At 38.7% G+C, this 5,890-nt stretch overlaps 1 long non-coding RNA gene across 2 annotated transcripts; it reads left to right on the forward strand.

Moving 5' to 3' along the window:
• The first annotated feature begins 1,718 nt into the window (after positions 1-1,718).
• Positions 1,719-3,873, forward strand: LOC148156254 (uncharacterized). 2 transcript variants are annotated; one of them, XR_015764918.1, is made up of 3 exons: positions 1,719-1,908; positions 2,789-3,575; positions 3,723-3,873. It is a non-coding gene; the product is annotated as an uncharacterized LOC148156254 (long non-coding RNA). The 2 variants fall into 2 exon arrangements; XR_015764919.1 differs by having other exon boundaries at positions 2,789-2,962; positions 3,529-3,873.
• The last annotated feature ends 2,017 nt before the right edge of the window (positions 3,874-5,890 follow it).

The raw sequence follows: 5,890 nt of genomic DNA on the forward strand, positions 1-5,890 counted from the left end.
CAGACCAATCAGGAAACAGTTCAGTACATCAAGGAGAAGATCAGTGAGAATGTGTCTGCAGAGAAAAGCATCAATCTGTTCCACTGTCTGAATGAACTGAATGATCGTTCTCTAGTGGAGGAGATCCAACAGTCTCTGAGTTCAGGAAGTCTCTCCACAGATAAACTGTCTCCTGCTCAGTGGTCAGCTCTGGGTTTCATCTTAGTGTCATCAGGAAAAGATCTGGATGTGTTTGACCTGAAGAAATACTCTGCTTCAGAGGAGGCTCTTCTGAGGCTGCTGCCAGTGGTTAAAGCCTCCAACAAAGCTCTGTAAGGACACACATTGTTACGAGGAGTAAATTGTTTGCAGTTTTCTGTCAGATCTCTGATTACCAATATTTTAAAATTTGAAGCTGCCAATTCCGATTTTGGCCAATAGTATTTTTTTAATCAGAATTGTTGTCTGAATATAGAAAGAAAATTGTTAAGTTGTCAACAGTGTGGTCACTATTGTTAATTGTAAACATGCAGACACAGCTTGGTGGGCCAGTCTGTCAGTCAAAGATAGACTTTCTTACTGGAGAGCAAAAGAGGACAGTGGTTGATTCTTAGACCTTTGACAAGCTAGAAAAGATCGGCTCCATATGTAAAAATCGACCGATAATTGATCTCCCAAAATCAAGGAAATCAGCCCCAATAAATCAGCTGGCCGATAAATTGGTGCATCCCTAATTTTTACTCCAATTTTTATTTTTTATTTTTTATATATAAATCTGTTATTGATGAGTTAAATATTTAGTCATGTTTTGCCAGTTTATTTAGTGGTGCATTATTTCTTCAATGTCAGCTGCTGGCAGGTGATGAGGAGAAGAGAGACTGACTCTCATTAGCAACTATTTATGATGCAGCAGAAATCCTCTTTTTTCTGTTGAAACTGACAGTGAATCAATGTGGTTCATCGTATAATTTCTTTATATTGCCTTCTTGTTGCCTTTAGTTCAGTCCTTCAAGGTTGGAGACCCAACTGTAAAAAAAGCAGTTAATGATAAAAGTAACAATTTAAAAAAAAAATATGAAATTTTCTTCCATCAAAGAATATAATTGTACAGTGAACCGTTGCTTTAATGCGGTCTCGTTGCTTTGCAGATGTTTTTATGCTGTTTTTTTCACAGTGCATTGTGTTCTGTGACCTGATTGTCTAAACAGTCTCCACGCTTCTTCTCTACCTGTGTGCCAATAACATTACAGTACTTACATATAAGTAATACAGCTTGGCAAATTTTGGCAAATATTTTTGCCCAGAAGAAAAAAGAGCAACAATAACTACCGATAACTATGTTCTTCTCTCGAAAAAACACACCTGCACCACAGGCTTCAGAAGAAAAAGATACTACAGAGTGGAGTCAGGCCACAGCGTCACAGAGGTACAGTGAAATACGCTAGTGACAATTTGACCTACTGTACTTCGTATTGATGATTCAAATTATTATTTTTACTGTAGTTATATTTGTAAGGAAACATTCTATTTGTTAAAAAAAATTCTTGGGCCTGAAAACGGGTTTTGTTTTTGGTTTCAATGTATTTAATTATGCTGTATCATAATTATAAAAAAATAACGGTAACTACTTCATGGGTTTCGCCTATCGCGGGTTCTTTTCAGGTTGCAACCCCTAAGAAAAACAAGGGTTCACTGCATATAAATATAAATTTTGCTGAACATTCTAATAACAGATTTTCCTCCCTGTCTCCTCAGACTGAGTGGCTGTAACCTCTCAGAGAGAAGCTGTGAAGCTCTGTCCTCAGTTCTCAGCTCCCAGTCCTCCAGTCTCAGAGAACTGGACCTGAGTAACAACAACCTGCAGGATTCAGGAGTGAAGCTTCTCTCTGCTGGACTGAAGAGTCCAAACTGCAACCTGGAGACTCTCAGGTAAAATGTGACCAATCCTGGTGAAACCAGATTTCTGTCCTTTACCTGCTTTCAAAGATGATGTAATTATTATTTCAGTAGCAAATGACAATAATAATGACATCTGACACAATCTATGTCTCTATTTACTCCAGACTGAAAGAACCAAGAAGAGAGATATTTAGAAAGGTTGGAGACAGACATCAATTGATAGTGTAACTCTGGGAACTTGACTGATTGGTGCATCCTAGATGTTGTTATACTTTCTCATCCATTTTACAAGTGACATATGTATTACCTAAAGAATGACGGAGCGTTTTATTACTATTTCATGTTATTAACCCTTTCATGCATAGTGGTCACTACAGTGGAAAGCTATCTAAAAGCCATTTTCTTGTGGATTTTTATTTTATAAATGCACACAGACCACTGAAGTGGACACTAATGCATCATAAAATACATCAACTATTGGCCATTAGCTGCAAATGCAAGAAATTATTCTTATTAAATCCAATATGGCTGACAGACAAAAAGCATGCCAACCAACCCGGTCCCTCCTTCTGCTGTAGCGACTCTTGCAGGTAAAAAAAATATTGTGACAAAAGATAACCCCTAAAAAACAGTACTGATGTATTTTTCAAATAACTTTGTATTTTGAGAAAATTACAATTGATCACCTAAAATATAGAAAATAAAAAAAAAATTTTTTGACAATTTTTTTCCTACCTTATTTTAATGCCTTAAGAAAATAAAAAAGGATCGTAGTTCATACATGAAAGAGTTAATAGGTTAAGCTCCAGTTTCTTGACTTTTTTCCTCTCCTATAAATGTCCAGTTCAGACCTTGGGCTCTACCTCAATGTTCTCATCTTCTCATCATGTGATGAATTGTGTGTCTGCAGCTTATCAGGCTGTTTGGTCTCAGAGGAAGGCTGTGCTTCTCTGGCCTCAGCTCTGACCTTTAACCCCTCCCATCTGAAAGAGTTGGACCAGAGCTACAATCATCCAGGAGACTCAGGAGTGAAGCTGCTGTCGGCTGGACTGAAGGATCCAGACTGGAGACTGGAAGCTCTCAGGTATGGAGGAACCTGCTGCAGGAGCAGAGAAGGTCTGATAGAGGAGGAAGAGGAGAAACGTCTTTAGTCTGATGGGAAACATTTAGTTTGAAGAGAAATATTTAGTTTGATCATTAAATATTTAGACGCCTCATCTGGAGGCAGAGATCATTACCCAGTTTTCTGGAATATTCTCCTGACTAAGAACGGCTCACAAGGAAAATGAAAGAGTGGGATGGATTTAATAGAGTTTAATAGGGACTCTGACTAAATGAATAAAAGTGAAGTTCAGTTAGATTTCCATGATGATCTACTGATGACAGAAAGGACTTTAAAACTATATTTGATGGAGCTCCAGACCAATCAGCCCCAAGGAGCAAAGATGAGAAGAAAAGTAACTCCATGTTGGTCAGATGGATGTTTAAAAGTTCAGAGAGAGAAATAAAATGTTTAGATTTTAAGCAGTTTGCAATCCAGATGTTGGACTGTTCCTGTCTCAGTGGAGGACAATGTGTGTCTGAGAGACATGTAATGTCCATGTTTGCTGCTGAAAGAGACTGATGGTCTGACCCCCCTCCTCCTTTCAGGGTGGAGCCTGCTGGAGGCCCATTCTTGACACCAGGTCTGAGGAAGTGTAAGTGTGTTTTTCATCTGATTCATGACAACAAAGCAGCTCACATTCAACCATCTTCAAACTGTCACATCACTCATTCAGGATCATCATCAAAGATCAATAAATGATCAATAACTGCAGCTGGATTGTGTTTGTTCTCTCCATCAGATTCCTGTCAACTCACCATCGACACAAACACAGTGGGCAAAAAACTCAAACTGTCTGAAGACAACAGGAAGGTGACATATGAGGAGGAGCTTCAGTCATATCCTGATCATCCAGACAGATTTGATGTCTGGAATCAGCTGCTGTGTAGAACTGGTCTGACGAGTGGAGAGGATATGTTTTTATATCAGTGAGTTACAGAAGAATCAGGAGGAAAGGAAACAGTGGAGACTGTTGGTTTGGAGTGAATGATCATTCCTGGAGTCTGATCTGCTCTGATAGTGGTTACTCTGTCAGGCACAATAACAGTCAAACTTGTTTCTCCTCCTCCTCCTCCTCCGTCTCTAACAGAGTATCAGTGTATGTGGACTGTCCTGCTGGCATTCTGTCCTTCTACAGAGTCTCCTCTGACTCACTGATCCTCCTCCACACCTTCAACACCACATTCACTGAACCTCTGATTCCTGGATTTGGGTTCTGGGTCAGTTCTGGTTCCCCAGTGTTTCTGTGATGACTTGAATCTAAGAGGTTTGTTCTGTTAGAGCAGGACTTTTTGCAGTAAAAATGTTGTGGTTTATGTCGTTTGACAGCTAATCCAAAAAAAACTCAGCTGTTCTCTGTTCACCACGGCTGTGCCGCTGCTCATCGTGCTTTCTGTATCGGGGGTCAAAGATGCTAACAATGACATAGTAAGGATAAGGATTATCTTTTTAGACAGGAAACTGTGCTAGTTACTGAAATCAAGCACAAGAAAACAATATTTTCTTTCTTTATCTATGTGAAATGAGCAGAACAGACACAAACAGGACAAGCAGGTGAATAACCGTAAAGTGAAAATCCTGATAAATGGAGAGTGAGTCACTGCTTCCAAGATTTTACTCATAAAAACAGTTAGGCTCCTGCTGTGATTAACAACCAGAAGCAGCTGATGTGGTTGATCTGATTATTTGGTGAAGGAGTGAGAAGTTAAACAGTTTTTCTACCACAAATTGGTAGAAGTTTATATATAAATTTTGTATACGAAGTCAACTCAGAGATTATTTTTATTTTATAAGTAAAGAAAACACACGTTTGAAATCAGAGAAGTCTCAGCGAGTGCTCTTTATTTATTTGAGTGAGTCGAAAACCTCCTCCTGAAAGATTACTCTGGCATTTTTGTTTTTTGGACTTTAATTTGATGCTAGAGTGGCCACAACACCTTCATTATCTGACCTTTCAAATGCACCTGCTTCTTGCACTATGTTTGCCTAGAAAACTGCTTACATGCATACTTCAGAAGAAAATAAAACAGACATGTCTACAAAAATAAGAATGCAGACCTGAAATTTTTCCACTTCAGGTGTTACATTGATTCCTTTTCCCCATCAGATACTGCTCCTCCTGCGTCTCCTCGCTGCTCTGCACCGCCCATGCAGCAAACTGTTATGAGCGCTGAACAAGCACACATGTAGTTTGCTGCCTGGGCAGAGCGGAGCAGCGAGGAGACGCAGGGGCAACAGTATCTGATGGGGAAACTTGAAACGACATAACACCTGTTGTTGAGCTGTCACATAACCGTCATGACATCCATGACCTTTACTTTCAGTTTGAATTCACTAGCTAAAGTGTGGCTCCAATCCAGTTGTGCAACTGTTTGTTATTCAGATGTTCTTCAACTCTTTGGATCGTTTGAACAAACTGTAAGTTTGTTTGTTTCCTACTTGACCTTTCCTGTTTGTTTCTAATCTCTGGTGTTTGGAGAACACCATGTTACACATGACGGCATGAAAATAACATGAGAGTTTCATTTCTCTGCTGTTTCAAGGATAATTTACAGGATTATTGGTGAACTGGAATAAAACATCATGATAAACACTTGATGTTTCTTTGTTCACGTCTCTCAACAAACCGCTTTATGTTTTAATTTTCTGGAATCAAACTCTGGTCACAAATGTTTCCTGCTGCTTCCTTTCAAAATAAAATATTACATATTACAAAATGTTAATACTAAAATGTGTTAAATTTGGTCAGAATATTATAATATTATATTTGGTCAGAATATAATAGTTAATCTTTGATGGAGAAGGTAATCCATTTGTAGAGATTAATAATTAACTAACGAAAATCCTTCCTGTTCAGCCAGAGTGAATCAGTGCGTCAGTGAATGTAAATGTTGCTCTATGTCTCCATCT

This window comes from Poecilia mexicana, unplaced genomic scaffold (assembly GCF_051168715.1).
Source record: "Poecilia mexicana isolate PSO_F unplaced genomic scaffold, ASM5116871v1 scaffold_12, whole genome shotgun sequence".
Lineage (NCBI taxonomy): Eukaryota > Metazoa > Chordata > Actinopteri > Cyprinodontiformes > Poeciliidae > Poecilia > Poecilia mexicana.